Here is a 19,849-nt window from a genome sequence, read left to right on the forward strand (position 1 = left end):
GTGGGTTTTGAAAAGTATCTTTGGGGGAGCAGCTTGAGTGCTACATCTAGAATATCCAGTTTGTTCATACTTGACTTAGATGAAGAGCTTGAAAGGGAACTCATCAAATTTACAGATGACCCCTAGCTGGGGGGAAATAGCCAACAGTTTAGAAGATAAGCCCAAGATCCAGAAGGGTCTTGACACACGTGAGCACTGGGCCCTTTCCAGCAAAATGCAATTCAAGTGGTGAGAAAAATAAAAGGCAAGAAAAGCCAAATGCACATCTATAGAAGAGGTTGTATCTGGCTTAAGAGCAGGAACTATGAGAGGGACCTAGAAACAATTACATTTTTAAAAAAATTTGATTTATATGCCGCCCTTCTCCGGAGACTCAGGGCGGCTTACAATGCGCTAAGCAATATGAGCTGGGGGTGTGATGTAACTGGCAAAAACGTCAATGCAGTCCTAGTCTGCAGCACCAGAGGGATAGTGTCAAGATCTCAAGATCACCTGAAGTGTTAGTACTGTAGTATACTGTATAGTTAAGACTACACTTTGAATACTGCATCCAGTTTTGATCACCAGGATACAAAAAATCTGTTGAGACTCTAGAAAAATTGCAGAGAAGAACAAAGACATTTACACATTTCACTATTTCACTTGGCTCAGCTGCAAAGATAGGTTGCTACGAGTCTGAAAATGACTTGGTAGCATGTAATCAGTGAGAAGGTCTGGCCAATGCCATGGGTAGAGAAGGGACAAGCCTGTTTTTCGGCCTCCTACCGCTAGATGGCAGCATCTTTGACTAGAAAGCCAACAATAGAACAGCGGCCTCTCTGGTTGATCTTAAAGGAGTTAAAGCCATCGAGTACTGCATTGCTAAAAAGAAGGAGAAGCACAGAGGAACTTCCTTTTCCGGAAAGGAACACGAGGTTAGAGTGGAGTGCAGAGAGGCTCTGTCGCTTCTTCCAAGGATGGAAGCATCAGCTGGGAGGTGAGTTGAGGGCAGGTCGGAGGGGAATCCGGGAGCAACTCAGGCTGTTTGGTTCCCTCCACGGCCTGGAAGCAGAGAAGCAACTAGAATGAGGAATAAGAGTTGGAAGGGATCTTTGAGGTCATCCAGTCCAGCCCCCTGCTCCAGCAGGAGACCTTATACATTTCAGGCACATGGCTGTCCAGTCTCTTCCTGAAAGCCTCCAGAGATGGAGCAACCACAGCTTCTGCAGGCAAACCGGTTAATTGTTCTCACAGTCAGGAAATGTCTCCTTGTTTCCAGGTTGCTTCTCTCCTTGATTCGTTTCCATCCATTGTTTCCTGTTCTGCCTTCAGATGCTCTGGAGAAGAGGTTGAGCCCCTCTTCTTTGTGGCAGCCCCTCAAATATTGGAAGACTTCTATCATTTCACCCCTCCTCCTTCTCTTTCTCTTCTGTAGACTAGACATACCCAACTCCTGCAACCCTCTTTTTATGTTTTAGCTTTGTTGGAAGAAATATCCTTCTGGGTTCTGTTCCAAGTGCGGAAAAAGACTGTAGGAAGTTAGCACCCACCCCTTTCCTCGAAGAGTGAAATATTTTAGGAAATATGAAAAAGGCAGAATATTATATTTCCCTGGGATAAGCATGTTTTGAAGCAGCTCCCATCTTCCTGCCCCCACCCTTTGTCAATGGGCCATTAAGGCCTGGCCAGTCTGTTCTACATAACAAAGATCTACCTCCTTCAGGCAGAGCCATAGTAGGAATTGCCAAACTCCAACAAAGATAGGATTAGCTCTCTACACAATAGCAGCAGAAACTCACCACATGTGACCTGGGAAGTACATGTGACCATCAGCCAGCAAGGCCCCCACCCCCTGGGAGTCTGACAACCAATCAGGATACTCTTCTGGGGCCCCAAGAAATGCAGAGCCAGAGAGAGCATAAAAACCCGAGGATTTTCTGTATCTGCCCCCTTTTTCTGTTCAGGAACTCAAGCCATGTGATCCTGTCCACCATTAAACCATCTTTCCAAGCAGTCTCCATGTCTCCAGTGTCTTTTTCCCCACTTGGAGCAGAACCTAGAAGGATGTTTCTTCCAACAAGACACTGGAAACATGGGGACTGCTTGAAAAGGTGGTTTAGTGGTGGATTACATGGTTTGAGTTCCTGAACAGAAAGGAGCCCAGATGTTGAGTGTGCTTTGGTTTGTAGGAAGTTAGCACCCACCCCTTTCCTAGAAGAATGAAATATTTTAGGAAATATTAAAAAGGCAGAATATTATGTTTCCCTGGTTGAGAAATGGAGAAACATGTTTTAAAGACAAAGCAACTCCCACCTTCCTGCCTCCCCTCCCCCCGCCTTTTTTTTTAATGGGCCAGAGGCAGAAACTCAATCTTTGACAATAGGACAACCAATCAGGATACTCTTTCTGGGCCCCAGGAAGTTCAAAGCCAGAGAAAGCATAAAACCTGGGGACTCGCTGTATCTCAGCCCCTTTTCTGTTCAGGAACTCGAACCATGTGATCCTGTCCACCATTAAACCATCTTTCCAAGCAGTCTCCATGTTTCCAGTGTTTTTTTCCCCACTTGGAGCTGAACCCAGAAGGATATTTCTTCCTACAGGTTTTTATGCCCTGTTATGTTTTCGTGGCAATAATAATGCACTGATCTGCCACTGTGTCTTTTTGATTTTTTACTTCCATTTCTAGCCCAACAAGCACGGTATTTCCTATTGGTGCCCCATCCATGTATTAACCAGGTTCAACTAAAAAGGTCCTATTGAGGACCTTTTGGGATGTTCAGTTTGTATAGGTAGTCCTTGCTTACCATTTGTTTCATGAGCCTTCAAAGTTACTATGGCTCTGCAAAAGCAAATGAAGACCTCGTCCAGAAATCTGTGTTCAGCATAGCACTTCTTCAGTGACCTGAACAAGTCAGCAGTTCTTGTGGTTATGAAGGTGCAAGAAAAGGAGTTGCATCAATTTTGGTTCTGCCAACCTGTACACATTCATGATGGTTGCAGCATCCCACACTCAGGATCGCGATTTGTGACCTTCCAAGCTAGCTTCACACAAGGAAAATCAGTGGGGATGCTGGCAGGAGGTTGCAAGCCACAGTTAGGTGAAATTGCCTCTAGAACCCACAACTGCAGAGGACCAGATGTAAGTTGGCGCTCTCACATGACATCATGCTTCATGATCAAGCTGCTTAGTGATACAGATGCCATTCCCAAATGCAGTCAGTAAGTGAGGACTACTTGAATGTGGACATCACCAGAGTGGTTGTGGAAAGTATTTTCTGCCCTTATTTGGTTCTCACGACTTCCAAGGGCAAAACGGGTGCTTCAAATCTTGCAGAGGCTTTAGCCATCCTTTCATCAGTTAAAGCCCCACATCTCTAAAAGTAGTTTGAAAGATTTGACTCTAATCATTTTGGAACATTTTTCAGGCTGAAAATACATGGATTTTCCAGATACATAAATTTGTAGGTGTCTTTATTTGTACTTTTCTCTTTATGCATATATCTACAATTGTATAGTCTATTCCCAGCACTTCCAGATATACTGTATTTCATTTATTGGATTTATATACCACCCTACTCCCGAAGGACTCATAATAACCCTTTGGAGTGATAAGAATTTAGGGTTTTTTTCTTCACAAAAAAATTTATTAATTGATCAAAATACAAAATAGAGAAGTGTAAAGAAAAATGAACATAATGCTAAAAGAAGGGAGGAAAAGGAGCGAGAAAAGTGTAGGGTTAAGGGAGAAAGAAAAAGAAAAGCATTGACTTCTGACTTCTTTTGCTGCACTAGATTAAGGTACTAATATAAAACCTCAACTATTTACTTTTATATGATAATATAAAGTAGCCACTTTTATAACAACAAATTTATCTAATCTAGAAACCCAAAATCAATTTAATTTTTTTTCTCTCAAGAACAAAGTCCAAAAGCAGTTTCCACGTACAAACAAAATTAATCAAAGCAGTGAATTTAGCCATCTCTGCTAACTCCCATCAGGTTCTGCAGCCATTCATCCATTGCGAGAATGAAAATATTCTTCCATTTTTTCCATTCATATGACATCAATGTTTTTTCAAGTTTTTTATTCATAAAGCCTAAACTAAACTATCTGCTTTTCTCTTCATGTTCACTTTAATAGCCTTCTGTATTAAGATGTGTATCATACTCCAACATTTTTTTGCTTTGTCAGAAGTCCACCATAAATGGTAAAAAGCTCATCTTTATATTTCCAAAATTCTTTCCCTTTATATCATTCCCTAGCCATATCATACCACAAATACTTGTGCCATTAAAATCTAATTCATGGCCCTCTCTGTCAAGTAACCTCTTAATTTGAAGAGTCACTCTTTTTGCCTGACAAAACAACAAAGATCAAAGTACAATTTGAAATCTGATAAACCCAAGCCTCCTCTTTCCTCAGCATCTTACAATAATTTATATTTAAATCTTTTTCCCCCCTTGCAATATATACTTAGAGATCTCCATCTGCCATTGTTTAAATGGAGTATAGAATAGAATAGAATTCTTTATTGGCCAAGTGTGATTGGACACACAGTCTTGGTGCATACACTCTCGGAGTACATAAAAGTATCACTTACAGAAGTGATATCACACTTACATGAAACAGAAAATCCATATTTGGTAATTCGGCTGCTGGAGGCTAAAACATACAAAGAATGGTTACAGGAATTGGGTATGTCTAGTCTAATGAGAAGGATTAGCAGAGACATGACAGCAGTGTTCCAATATTTGTGGGACTCCTATAAAGACAAAGACAAGTCAAACTATTTTCCAAAGAACCAAAAGAAACAATGGATGGAAACTAACCAAAGAGAGAAGCAACTAGAACTAAAGAGAAAATTCCTAATGTTTACAGCAATCAACCAAAGGAATAGTGTGCCTTCAGAGGTTTTTGGTGCTCGATCACTGGAGGCTTTCAAAAAGAGATTCGATGACCACTTGTCTGAAATATGTTATAAGGCTGTGATGGTGAACCTATGGCATGCATGATTTTCGGGTCTCTCTGCTGGGCGATGCGCATGCAGTGGGGGGGTGCATCGACCCACCCCGTGGCCCGTTTTTGATCCCAGTAGGCTTCAGGGAGGTCTGCTAGCACAAAAACAGGGCTTGGGGGGGTGGCACCCCCCTCCCCCGCAACCCGCTTTTGGTCCCAGAAGGCTTTAGGATCAAGGTCCCTTCCAACTCTATTCTGTTATATTCATCTTAATTACAGCGATTCTATCCAATAATTGTTGTACTAAGAATGTGTATTGACCAAAGTCAAGAGAATTTCATGGTTGAATGCAAATGTGAATTTGGATCTCGGTAATCTTCAACGTTTCAAGTAAATCATAATTAATCTAAAGTTATTTTAGCATTGTGGCATATTTGCTTTTTACCTTTAATGTATACAGTTTTCTTATTCTTTTTTTACATCTTCTGCAACCATTTTATAAACAATTAAAGTTACACTTTACTTTGAATCGTATAGACAAAGAAGACGACAATAAGAGCACTCCGGACAACTGAGAATAACAAGCAACGTTAAAAAGTAAAGCCGATCAAGCCAGAAATCAAAATATTTCCATTTCCTTCAGAAAACCCCAAAATTCTCCTCCTTTCCCAGCAGGTGATCAAGAAGAGATTTCAAACTGGAAAATGTAGAGTATGCGGAACACAAGGATACATTACAGGTAGACCTCAACTTACAACAATACATTTAGTAACTGTTCGAAGTTACAATGCCACAGAAAAAACTGACTTATGACCATTTTTCATACTTATGACTATTGCAGCAGCCTTATGGTCATGTGATTTATATTTGAATCGTTGGCAGCTGGGTCACATTTATGATGGTTGCCATGTTCTAGGGTCACGTGATCCCCTTTTGCAGCTCTACAGACGTGCCTATTGTGGGAAACATGCATATTTCAAATCGCATCGGAGTATGCATGAAATGATCCACATTGGAGACAAGAAGTTAATGTGGCCAAAGCTTTAGTCAGAACAGCTCCCTTGTGGTTCATGGAAGGACCCACAGAGGAGAGAAGCCTTACAAAGGTTCCCAATGTACTGAGCTTGGCAACTTGGTGATACACTAGAGGATGCACACAAAAAAGAAATCATATGTGTGTTCTGATTGCGGGAAATGTTTCACTGCAAATTCCCTCCTTCTGATGCACCAAAGAATACATACAGGAGAGAAACCCTTTGAATGTCCTGATTGTGGAAAAAGTTTCAGTAAGAAGTTCACCCTGGTGCTTCACCAGAGGACTCACACAGGAGAGAAACCCTTTGAATGTGCTCTTTGTGGGAAAGGTTTTAATCACAATTCCCACCTGGTGGTACACCAGAGGACTCACACAGGAGAGAAACCCTTTGAATGTGCTCTTTGTGGTAAATGTTTCAGCCTCAACTCTAGCCTAGTGATTCACCAGAGGACTCACACAGGAGAGAAACCATTTCAATGTGCTCTTTGTTCGAAAAGTTTCAGTCAGAATTCTGATCTGGTGAGCCACCAGAGGACTCACACAGGAGAGAAACCATATGAGTGTCTGATTTGTGGAAAAAGTTTCACTGACAATTCCAACCTGGTGGTACACCATAGGACTCACACAGGAGAGAAACCATTTCAATGTGCTCTTTGTGGGAAAAGTTTCAGTCACGGTTCCCAATTGGTGATACACCGGAGGACTCACACAGGAGAGAAACCATATGAGTGTCCAATTTGTGGGAAAAGTTTCATTGACAATTCCAGGCTGGTGAAACACCAGAGGACTCACACAGGAGAGAAACCGTATGAATGTGCTGTTTGTGGCAAAAATTTCTGTCAGAAGTCCCAAATGGTGATACATCAGAGGACTCACACAGGTGAGAAACCCTTTGAATGTGCTGATTGTGGGAAAAGGTTCAGTCAGAAAAGCCTCCTGGTGATACACCAGAGCACTCACACCGGAGAGAAACCATATAGGTGTCCTGTTTGTGGCAAAAACTTCTGCCAGAAGTACCAAATGATGATACATCAGAGGACTCACACAGGAGAGAAACCCTTTGAATGTCCTGATTGTGGGAAAAGTTTCAGTCACAAAAGCCGCCTGGTGATACATCAGAGGACTCACACAGGAGAGAAACCATATGAGTGTCATGTTTGTGGCAAAAATTTCCGTCAGAAGTCCCACATGGTGATACATCAGAGGACTCACACAGGCGAGAAACCCTTTGAATGTCCTGATTGTGGGAAAAGATTCAGTCAGAAAAGCCGCCTGATGATACACCAGAGAACTCACACAGGAGAGAAACCATATGAGTGTCCTGTTTGTGCCAAAAATTTCCGTCAGAAGTCCCAAATGGTGATACACCAGAGGACTCACACAGGAGAGAAACCCTTTGAATGTTCTGACTGTGGGAAAATATTTACTTGTACTTCCAGCCTGGTGAAACATCAGAGCACTCATACAGGAGAGAAACCGTATTAGTGTCCTGTTTGTGGCAAAAGTTTCAGTCAGAATTCCCAAATGGTGATACACTAGAGGTCTCACACAGGAGAGAGACACTTTCTATGCCCTGATTGAGGGAAACATTTCCATTTCAATTCAAACCTGGTGAAACACCAGAGGATTCACGTTGGAGAGATCTCTCAAATGTCTAGTCTGTGGACAGTATTTTAAGCCTAGATAACTCCTTATTCCTTACAAGAAAATTCACATGAGGCAAACGTTGATGAGTTTGGAGAAGGCTTGAATTTCATTTCTGAACTCCCATTGAGAGTGTAGATGAGAAATAGACTCTGAATACTAGCCTGATCTTTTTTCGTCAACACATCTCGGGTTTAGATCTGTAGTTGGAGACAAAAAATGTGGAAAGTGTTATTTGATAAAAGGTGAACTACCTGTTTCTGGATATCATAGATTATATTGATTATGGAATTCCACTATGTGAAGTTTCCATCTTCTACCTTGTTGTCCTCCAGATTGAGTGCCATAATTCCCCAGCCACCATACAACTAGTCCTCGAGATACAAGTGTAATGGGCCCTGCCAATTTTAGTTGCATGTTGTAACAGTGGTTAAATGAGATTCCATTGTGGTGGGTGGGAGTGTTTTGGGATTGTTATGTGTGTTGGACCTGGTCTTTGGGTGTTAAGTGAATTTAGTTGTGTGGGTATACTGTGTATACACGTACAATGACAATAAAGTTATTTATTGAATTACCGCCACCCCCTTCTCTTCCTGATGAAGCTGTCAAATGAATGTGCAAGTTGTTAAGCACAGCAGTGGCTACTTCAGTGTTTGGAGAAGTCTTGGAGGTGTAGCACAGTCCCCGGCTTGCCTTTCAAAGGCTTCCCCTGACCTAACCTTTGGGTCAGCCCAGGCCTTTCCCTTCCTCACAGGTCCTCATAGGCCCTTCCTCCCTCATAGTGTCCACACATGGACCCCATAGGCCACTCCTCCCCTGCTACTTGATCCCTGCAAATCCTTAGGCATGACTTCAACCCTGTCAATATGGTGACTGCTTCTTGGTCACTGGGAGTGGGACAAAATGTTCTGTTTTGCTACCTTAACAATTTAGACTGTTAAGAAATTGTGGGTGAACTGAAAATGGTGGGTGCCTCTGGGAGATCTCCCAAATGACAGGCTAATTTTTGTCTTTGAATCTTACAGGCAAAGAGGATGCCAATAAGAGGACTCCGGACAACAGAATAACAAGCAACGTTAAAAAAGAAAACAAATCCAGCCAGAAATCAAAATATTTCCTATTTTCTTCAGAAAACCACAAAATTCTCACCAGCAGGTGATCAAGAAGAGATTTCAATTTGGAAAAAGTAGAGTATGCAGAACACAAGAATACATTACAGGTAGTCCTCAACTTACAACAGTTCATTTAGTAACTGTTCGGAGTTACAACGCCACCGAAAAAACTGACTTATGACCATTTTTCATACTTATGACATTGCAGCAGCCCCATGGTCATGTGATTTATATTTGAGTGCTTGGCAGCTAATTCACATTTATGACAGTTCCCATGTTCTAGGACCACGTGATCTCCTTTTGCAGCTGCACAGACGTGTCTATTGTGGGAAAAGTGCATATATAAAATTACAACTGAGTATGCACGAAATGATCCACATTGGAGAAAAGCAATACTAATGTGGCCAAAGCTTTAGTCAGAACAGCTCCCTTGTGGTTCATGGAAGGACCCACATAGGAGAGAATCCCTACAGGAGCTCTCAATATAGTGAGCTTGGCAACTTGGTGATACATTAGAGAACTCATATCAGGGAGAAACTCTTTGAATGTGCTGATTGTGGGGAAAGTTTCGGTCTGAACTCCGGCCTGGAGATACACTAGAAAATGCACACAAAAAAGAAATCGTATGAGTGTTCTGATTGCGGGAAATGTTTCCGTGGGAATTCCCAACTTGTTATGCACCAGAGAACACATACAGGAGAGAAACCCTATGAATGTGCTGATTGTGGAAAAAGTTTCAGTCAGAATTCCTGCCTGGTGAATCATCAGAGGACTCACACTGGGGAGAAACCATTTGAATGTCCTGATTGTGGGAAAAGTTTCAGTCAGAGATTCACCCTGGTGCTTCACCAGAGGACTCACACAGGAGAGAAACCCTTTGAATGTCCTGATTGTGGGAAAAGTTTCAATCACAATTCTCACCTGGTGGTACACCAGAGGATTCACACAGGAGAGAAACCCTTTGAATGTCCTGATTGTAGGAAAAGTTTCAGACACAACTCCAGCTTAGTGATTCACCAGAAGACTCACAGTGGAGAGAAACCCTTTGAATGTCCTGATTGTGGGAAAAGTTTCATTACAAAATATGAGGTCATCATTCATCAGATGACTCACACAGGAGAGAAACCCTTTGAATGTGCTGTTTGTGGGAAATGTTTCAGTCAGAATTCCCACCTGGTGAAACACCAGAGGACTCACACAGGAGAGAAACCCTTTGAATGTCCTGATTGTGGGAAACGTTTCACACGCAACTTCAGCCTAGCGATTCACCAGAGGACTCACACAAGAGGGAAACTCTTTGAATGTCCTGATTGTGGGAAAAGTTTCATTACAGAATCTGAGGTCATCAGTCATCAGAGGACACACACAGAAGATAAACCATTTGAATGCTCTTTCTGTGGGAAACGTTTCAGTCACCATTCCAGCCTGGTGACACACCAGAGGACTCACACAGGAGAGAAACCGTATGAGTGTCCTGTTTGTGGCAAAAGATTCTGTCAGAAATCCCAAATGGTGATACACCAGAGATCTCACACAGGAGAGAAATGCTTTGAATGTGCTCTTTGTGGGAAAAATTTCGCTAAGAATTCCAGCCTCGTGATGCACCAGCGGGCTCACACAGGAGAGAAACCCTTTGAATGTACTGATTGTGGGAAAACTTTCATTACAAAATCTGAGGTCATCAGTCACCAGAGGACTCATACAGGAGAGAAAGCAAATGAGTGTCCGGTTTGTGGGAAAAGTTTCATTGACAATTCCGACCTGGTGAAGCACCAGAAGACTCACAAAGGGGAGAAATCATACCAGTGTCCATATTGTGGGGAATGTTTCATTAGAAAATTCCAACTCATGAGTCACCAGAGGACACACATAGGAGATAAACCCTTTGAATGCACTTTCTGTGGGAAACGTTTCAGTCACAATTCCAGCCTGGTAGTACACCAGAGGATTCATACAGGAGAGAAACCGTATGAGTGTCCTGTTTGTGGCAAAAATTTCTGTCAGAAGTCCCAAATGCTGATGCACCAGAGGACTCACACAGGCGAGAAACCCTTTGAATGTCCTGATTGTGGGAAAAGGTTCAGTCAGAGATTCACCCTGGTTCTTCACCAGAGGACTCACACAGGAGAGAAACCGTATGAGTGTCCTGTTTGTGGCAAAAGTTTCTGTCAGAAGTCCCAAATGGTGATACACGAGAGGACTCACAGGCGAGAAACCCTTTGAATGTCCTGATTGTGAGAAAAGTTTCCATTTCAATTCTAACCTGATAAAACACCAGAGGAGTCACATGGGAGAGACCTCTCAAATGTCCAGTTTGTGGACAGTACTTTAGGCCTAAATAACTCTTTATTGCATACAATAAAATTCATATGAAGTCAAAGTTGATGAGGTTAGAGAAGACTTGAATTTCATTTCTGAACTCCCGTTGAGAGTGTAGATGAGAAATAGACTCTGAATACTGGCCTGATCCATTATAGTCCACATACTGCAGGTTTAGACCTGTAGTTGGAAAGAAAAAATGGAATCTGTTATTTGATAAAGGCACGTGGAGTTTCCTGTCAGGATTCCAAGTAACATACCCATGTCAAACAACACTGCAAGACACAAAGATTCCTCAAAGAATAGTTTTTTTGGATATGTCATATTGGCACAAATTGGTGAGAACCTAACTCTAACCTTGCTGTCCTCCAGATTATGAGTGCCATAATTCCCCAGCCACCATACAACTAGTCCTCGAGATACAACTGTAATGGGCTCTGCCAATTTTGGTTGCATGTGGTATCAGTGGTTAAGTGAGATTACCTTGCTGAACTACCCCCACCCCTTTCTCTCCCTCATAAAGATGTGAAATGAATGTGCAAGTTGTTAAGATCAGCAGTGCATACTTCAGAGTTTGGAGAAGCTCTTTGAGGCCTAGGGCGGGCCCAGGCTTGCCTTCAGAAGGCCTCCCCTATCCCAACCTTTCGGTCCTCCCAGGCCTTTCCCTTCCTCACAGGTCCCCATAGGCCATTCCTCCCCCATAGGATCCCCACTGCTACTTTATCCCTGCAATCCTTAGGCATGGCACCCATCCTACCAGGCATCATGGCCTCATGTGGGGAAAGAGGACAGGACACGTATTCTTTGAGTTGCGTGAGTATCTTCTGGAAAGAACCGTTATTTTGACTGTGCCCAAGATTCATCCCTGAGCCATGGAGTGGACTTGTGGAAGCAGCTGCCATTTTGCCGTGGCTGCCTCTGTGTCAATATGCTGGCTGCTTCTGGGTCATTGGGAGTGGGACAAACTGCTCTGTTTTGCTACCTTAAAAATAGACTGGACGGTTTTGGTTGCAGCTGTGAAAAACAGCCAATGCAGTCCTAGGCTGCATCAACAGTGGAATAATGTCAAGACAACAAGAAGAGAGAATTGCTTTACACAGTGCTGGTGATACCACACTTCTGAATTCTGAAGTCCAGTTCTGGTCACCATGATTTAAAAGTGTTGTTGAGACCCTGGAAAATGTGCAGAGAAGAGCACCAAACTGATAAAGGGTCATTAGTAGGGATGTGATAGCTATCTTCTAGTACTTGAATAAATTTTTAAAACAAAAGTTACAATGTACTTCAACCACCTTTTTAAATTTTTGTCTATCAAAGCCCGTAAGTCCTCCAGTTCCCTAGGAGTCATTGAATAGATCCCCTAAACTCCGCTGAAGATGTTACCTAGCCGGATAACAAAACATTCAGAAACCAACCCACAAGCTCAGAGAACGAACCTTCACCCTCAGTCGTTGAATAAAGTTTGGATTTAGGCAGTTTAGCACCTAGCACGAGTACTATGGAGCAGTCCGTTGGCCAGTGGGGTGGGAGCTCATCTGAGCGCTTCTCGCTAAAGATGTCCCACAAGTCCCAGTACTCCTATGGAATGCTAGGATCAGCCTTTCGCTCTTGCATTACTGCCCCCACCTCCTGCCTTGGCTTTGGGGTCCCTTCCCAGGTCTCCTTTTGCTTTAGTCCTCTGGATTTTAAGCAGCCGCCTCTTCCAGTTCACATAGGCATTCCATTTCTGTAGCCATGCTAATCCTAGTACTAGGGGTCTTTACATACCCAGCGCTACAATGAAACAGTCTGTGTGGGCCCCCTTCTGCATTTCTATCAGCTCAGTGACGAACATCACTGGAATACCCCACCCCACCCCGCTACAAGATCTGTCCAGCTGGCAAAATGCCACCGGCCCCTTGATTGGTCTAAATCTCATTCCCAGCTTCTCAACCAGGGCATGGTTGACTAGGCACTCTGAATGCAGAAGGGCCACTAAATTGGCTTTTCGTTCTGAGGATTGGACTACAAGTTCAATGGGGACTATCACCAGAGTGATTGGGCCACTTACAAAGGGGTCATCATCAGAGTCGGTGTCACTCTCGCCCAGGGGTGAAATGCTCCCGGTTCGGACCGGATCGCCTGATCCAGTAGCGATGGCGGCGGGTGGTTTGGAGAACTGGTAGCAAAAATCCTGCACACACACCCCATGCCCAGCTGAGCCGCATGATCATCAGAGGCTTTTCTTTTTTTACTTTTAAAAGCATTTTTTCTACAACCTCTTCCTACGAAAAAATGCTTTTAAAAGAAAAAAAAAGCCTCTGACGATTGCGTGGCTCAGCTGGGATCGTCAGAGGCTTTTCAAAGCATTTTTTCTGCAACCTCTTGGCTGAAGAGGTGGTAAAAAAAATGCTTTGAAAAGTCCCTGACAATCCGAGCAGAGTTGCCTGATCATCAGAGAGACTTTTCAAAGCATTAGAAAAAAATGCTTTGAAAAGTTAAAAAAAAAAGTTGGCCACGGCCACCCAGTCACATTACACCCCCCCACCAAGCCACGCCCACAGAACCGGTAGTAACAAATTTTACATTTCACCCCTGCTCTCGCCACAACCTTCCTCATGGGCTAGTCAAAGTTTTCTCGCCATCTTTGGGGGATGGAGTGAACTCTATGACCTCCACTCTTTCAAAGGCCGTTTTGTGGGCTCATGGTGGCAGCTTGGTGGGATTCTTGGTGAAACCTCAGGGTCACCTTTGGGCAGGATGATTGTATTTGCATTTGGCGGCCTGATGTTCCTCCTTGTCATACTTGAAACAGGCAGTGGAACATTACTGGGGTCCCTCCACTGATTTCTGCCTCTCCCATCCTGTCAGTTCTAGAAGCCATCTTTTTCTTTGGAGCTTCAGGGCTGCCACATTTTGTGCCTGGGAAAATGGGGGGGGGGCAGGAATTACAAGGAGTCAGTGGAGGATTAGCCATGAAAACATTCCTTTCTCTGGGAGTCAAGGACATTCAGCCTGCACCTGGATGGGAGTGAAGGGGGGTTGTCTCCAGTTGGGGCAGTGAAATTATTGGACCATGTGATGGACTGTGGGTGCAGGGGATGGATCTTTGACTTCTTTTGGGTGGGGAAAACCCGGAACTCTCAGATTCGGGTTTTCCCAGATGTGCCAATTTGACATCTCTAATAAAATTGAACTTTGAGGAATTGCTAGCCTCAGAGTCTTCTTTCTTTGGGGGTGTTACTTGGAATGCTGACACATCCACTTGGACAAATCCATTCCGAGAGGAGGTCTGGACGGAGCCTCCCACCAGCATTCAGTCTCCTCCTGATCACCTCGAGCTGACTTGTGCACGGTCCCCATGGTAGAGGTGATGTCCTTTGCGGGTTGACCACAATCGTAGTTCTGCCTAATGTCAGATCTGCCCCAGTCAGATCCCTTAGGAAAGAAAAACCCTTGACTCCATTTTGGTGAAGTAAAGGTACTTTTACGAAGAGATGGTGGTTGCAGTAAAGTTGGGCAGAATCTGAGTTTCCCGTGCATCAATACAAAAGTATTTCCTTCATTCCTGTCCCTTCCCACATGACCAGCCCAAACACAGCCAATGAGATGCCGCCAAGATGTTTTGGGAATGCTGGGATGTTTGGGATGGTAACTTGAGCCTGGTGGCGCAGCAGACTAATGCTACTGTTAAAGGTAGTATTTAGCTTCCAGCTGCCTGCAATTACTGCGAGTTCAATTCTCACCAGACTCAAGGTTGACTCAGCCTTCCATCCTTTCAAGGTAGATAAAATGAGGACCCGGTTTGTGTGGGCAATAAGCTGACTTTGAATAAAAAAGAACACCACTTGGGGGGGCCCAAAAAAGCCCTACTAAGCAAGTATATACAAAAGTATGAAGGCTATTGCTTAATGCATTGTAAGCCGCCTTGAGTCTCTGGAGAAGGGTGGCATATAAATCAAACAAATAAATAAATAAATAATAAATAAATAAATTTCCTACACTCAGGGCAAACGGCCTTGAAGGTGTCTGGCACGAACCGGTGACATGATGACCTGCTTTTCTTCAGTTGTCATTCTCCCCTCATGAATTCCCACACAACATGCCCATTTTATTGCCCATTTGTTTATTGCCCATTTATGGCCAGCTTGATGTCACTCGTGTGGGTGGTGCCTGTGGGGACCAGGCGGGATTGGGGAGGGAATCTAGGGATCTCCAATGGGTGGGGCAGGTGGAGGGAGGCTCATCCAGTGGGATGAGGTGAGGCAGTGGGCAGGGCAACTACAGTCAGAAACAGTCAGCCACCCTGTGCTCGCTGCCCTTTGTGTGCAGGGGGGATAGTTTCTGGCTGTAGCTGCAGCCTGTCAGCCCTCAGTTGGCGCACGCTAAAGCTCCTGAGCCTACTGCTACCACTGGGCTGGCTGTCCATGCAGATTGCTGGGTGCTCTTACTCTGTCCCACTGTCTGTTTTTGCTTGCGATTGGAGAGCAGCTGGTCATCTCCTTGGCCCCCGCACAGGTGTTGCCCTTGGCCTGCGCTTGGAGCGCATTTCCCTCATGTAATCGATGCACCTCAGCCCTGTTACAGTCTGCCACCGCCACTCAGCAGAACTGCCCAGCCCAAAAGTGGCGAAGTGACCAGCTAGAAAGGCCGAGTAGAGGTGGTAGAGCATGCCCAGGCCCAGCAGGCAAAAGATGGCCACCTTGAGTGGGCAAAGCCAGATCCCCATTGGCCCCATGGCCACCCAGGCCTAGCAGAGATGGGGGGAAGGTATGCAATCCCGAGTTCTAGATGTGCTTAGAGCCAAGGGAGGTCACATTAAATAGCAATAGCAATAGCACTTAGACTTATATACCACTTTACAGTGCTTTACAGCCCTCTCTAAGCGGTTTACAGAGTCAGCATATTGTCCCCAACAATCTGGGTCCCTATTTTACCCACCTTGGAAGGATGGAAGGCTGAGTCAACCTTGAACCTGCGCTCCTTCCGCCGTGCTGTGAAGACCTTTTTATTCCATCAAGCGGGCTTGGCCTGATCTCTTCCCTTTTTAAATATGTAAATTTTAATCTGTTTTTAAATTATTGGGGTATTTTAATTTGTCTGGGCCAAATAATTTAATTTGATTTTATCGGGTTTTTAAATTTTGTGTATTTATGTATTTTATTGTTGTCTGTTCACCGCCCTGAGTCCTTCGGGAGTAGGGCGGTATACAAATCAAAAAAAAAAAAAAAAAAAAAAGAACCTGGTGAGATTTGAACTGCCAAATTGCAGTCAGCCGGCAGTCAGCAGAAGTAACCTGCAGTCCTGCATTCTAACCACTGCGCCACAAAGGCTCTTGCTGACTATTCCCTGAAGAAGCCATTTTGTTTTGCGATTTGTGTTTGTTTAAATGTTATATACATATTTCTGGTATTTGAATCTTAATATAGAGATGGAAAAATAATTATGGTCATTTAAATTTTGCTAAAATAACAAATACAACGATGGTTTAAAACTTTTGCACAATACTATCTAAGCTGTGCTCAGGACCAGAAGTATCTTGCTCTTGTGGGAAGCCTCACCCTCCAAAGAATTGAAATATTTTTGGGAATATTAAAAAGCAGATTATTATATGTCTCCAAAGGGAGAAATGGTGAAACATGCTCTTAAAGTAAAAAAAAAAACAGACTCAGTCTTAATAGCTCCCAGTAGATATTTTGGGCCCATTAAGAAAGACCCATTTTGCCTTTGTGAAACAAGTAAAACAAATCAAATAATAAAAACACATGAAGCAAACCTCCAGATTACAAAATCCTGTAAAAAAAACCTGTATAAAAGTCCAAGTACCAGCAAAACCACCTGTTCAGCAGATCCAGAACGACACGCTGTCTTTATGTGTGGTTCTGTTCATCAATAAACTTTCTTTCCAATCAGCCTCCATGTTGTTTCTAGCATCTTTTTCCCAGCTTGGAACTGAACCAGATGGATTTTCCTTCCAACACTCTCATCCCAACCAAGTTTGTACAATTAACTGAAAACAGGTAAATTCTATTCCAGTTGTACTTTGAATTGATGCATTCCAGTAGTAGGATTCAATTTCGGTTGCTACTGGTTTGCTTGTGGGTGTGCGCATGTGTGCGCTTCTTCTGCACATGCGCAGAGATGTCCGAGCAGGTGGGCGGAGCCTCCCACTACCGCCGCTACCGGTTCCCCCAATCTGGGGGAAACTGGTAGCAACCCACCACCGATGCATTCCCTTCTTGGGAATAAACAAGTAAAAAGCTTCTTTAATGGGCCTTTTGCATTTCTTTGTAAAGGAGCAATTCCACTTTTTCTCCTTCTTGTTACTTTTCCTTTAAAGCCATGTTTTGTAGCAGTAACATTCCAAAATTACGAGCAAGCTGTCAACAGAAATCCTGAGAGCAGGGTGCTTCTCCCAAAGCTTGTCTTTGTGATACTTCAAAGTATAAACAGTAGTGAGCTTCAGTACAGAGTCAATTAGCAACCAAATAGTGGTGCCAACACATACAGAATGAAAATAAGTAACAGCTGCTTGAAACCTCCCTCAGCACTTAAACAGTTAAATATGTTGCTGCCAATCAAACAGGAAGGGACCATTATAGCTTGTGGCCTCCCCTTGTTTTTTCAGGATCCCTCTCCATTTGAAATCTCTGAAAATGACTGCAAATGCTGATAGCAGTTAGGCTGGCATTGTGAGGAAGAGTGTTGTTGTGGTGTCCGATGGCGGCTGTTCCTAATTTCATTTTAACTCGATTGGTGGAAAGGGGGAATCAAATCGAGGCACTAATGACGGGGTGAAGGATGGTGGGTGTTGTAGTCCAACATCTACAGGACTTTCTTGCCCATCTTCAATAGCGACAAATTCCTAGTTTGCTTTTAGAGGTGCAAATTAGCGCATGCAACTATCTTTTTAAATTTGGATCCTTGTTTTGGGTCTTTTGGCCGTCCAGTGGGGTATGATGGTCTTTTGTGGTCCCTGGCTGGAAGACTTTGGCATCGCTCAGCAGTGACCCAGTCACCCCCTCCCCTCAGCGGCTTCAGCAAGCGGTTCAACGCAGAGAGCTTTTCTTTTGTGCCCAGAGAGGTGGGAAAGGGGAAAAGGGGGAGGGCTGGGAACCCAGTTTCAGGCCCCTCCCGCCTCCCTTCCTGGTATCTCACAGGGAGGGATGCTCAAGGGGCACCAGGTGGGCAAGGAGGCTGCGAGATGAGGAGGGGACTGAGAGGGGGAGGGGGAGGAGGTGCACTGATCGGCCACTGTCTCTTCTGAAATTTTTGTGTTTTTAGTTTCCTGTCTAGCCAGCAAGCACAATCTTTCCTAATAGAGCCCCATCCGTGTATTAACCAGGTTCAACTAAATCATACTTATGGAGGACCTTTTCAGATGTTCAATTTGTATAGGTAGTCCTCATTTACCATTTGTTTCATTAGTCTTCAAAGTTACAATGGCACTGTGAAAGCTGACGTACACCTGGTCCACAAATTTATGGTCATTGTAGCATTCGTTCAGTGACCACACATCAGCAGTTCCTGTGGTTATGAACGTGCAGGAAAAGGAGTGCCACCAATTTGGGTTCTTGCCAACCAATGCACATTTATGATGGTTGCAGCATCTCACACTCGGGATCCCCATTTATTACCTTCCCAGCTGGCTTCTGACAAGCAAATCAGTGAAGATGTCAGCAGGAAGTTGCAAGTCAGGGTCATGTGAAATTGCCTTTAATAACTCACAGTGATTTGTTTTAACAGTGGCAGAGGAACAGATGTAAGTTGGCACTGTCATGTGGCATCATCCTTAATGATCGGGCTGCATAATGACCCAGATGCCAATCCCAAATGCAGTCAGTAAGTGAGGACTACTTAAATGGGGATGTCACCAAAATAGCCGTGGACAGCATTTTCTGCCCTTACTTGGAGCTGAAGGCTTCCATGGGCAAAACTGGTGTTTCAAATCTTGCAGAGGCTTTAGGCATCATTTCACCCTAACCCTAACCCCACATCTCTAAAATTAGCTCAGAAGGTTTCACTGTAACCATTTTGGGACATTGTTCAGGCTTAAAACACATGGATTTTCCACATATATACATTTGTAAGTGTGTGTGTTTGAACTTCTCTATGCATGTATCTACAATTGTATCATCTATCCCCAGCATAAGTGGTGGGTTTCCCCCGGTTCGCACCAGTTCTATAGAACCGGTAGTAAAACTGGCGGGAGGCTCCGCCCACCGACCCCGACATCATCAAAATGCTTCTGCGCACGGCCCCGTTGCGAACCGGTAGTAAAGGTAAGTAGAACCCATCCCTGCCCAGCATGCAGTGGCTGTCACAGAATTGGAGAACAATGCGATGGTTGTAAATGCAACGATTGTTTGCAGAAACAGAAAGAGAAATTTACTTTAATTAAATAATTTGTGAAGTTCTCAATCTTTCAAAAGAAGGAATAAAATTGCCGGGCACAGAGCCCAGAAGAACCAAGGGATGACATGCACCTTCAGATACCCCAAGCGCCATGCTCAGGCTGCTTTAGAGGTTGTAAAGTTACCAGGGGAATCATAGCTTATTTGTCCAGTTTGAAATGTCCTAACTTCCTTCTCTCAGACTGGTAATGCTGGAGAAGACCAACCCTGAATCTGAGAAGAAGGCCAATCAAAACAGATCCAGTTTAGCCATTCTAATTTTTTTAACTCTGCATAAAGAAATGTCATTCTTTCATAGAATTTAGGACTGAGGTAAATAGCAATGCAACAATAAATTAAGAGGCAGAAGCCTAACAGCAGCTCATATCATCAGAGGCACAGACTAGCTGGACTGATGCACGATCGAAAC

General features: G+C 43.8%; 1 pseudogene across 1 annotated transcript in view; it reads left to right on the forward strand.

The window, feature by feature from the left end:
- The window catches only part of LOC117673512 (uncharacterized), a 30,538-nt pseudogene extending 21,829 nt beyond the window's left edge, over positions 1-8,709 (forward strand). The window contains exons 3-4 of the transcript XR_015732729.1: positions 6,084-7,861; positions 8,642-8,709. The product of XR_015732729.1 is annotated as an uncharacterized LOC117673512 (transcript). The remainder of the gene's footprint in view (positions 1-6,083; positions 7,862-8,641) is intronic.
- The last annotated feature ends 11,140 nt before the right edge of the window (positions 8,710-19,849 follow it).

Source organism: Pantherophis guttatus, chromosome 2 (assembly GCF_059756535.1).
Source record: "Pantherophis guttatus breed Tessera chromosome 2, ASM5975653v1, whole genome shotgun sequence".
Lineage (NCBI taxonomy): Eukaryota > Metazoa > Chordata > Lepidosauria > Squamata > Colubridae > Pantherophis > Pantherophis guttatus.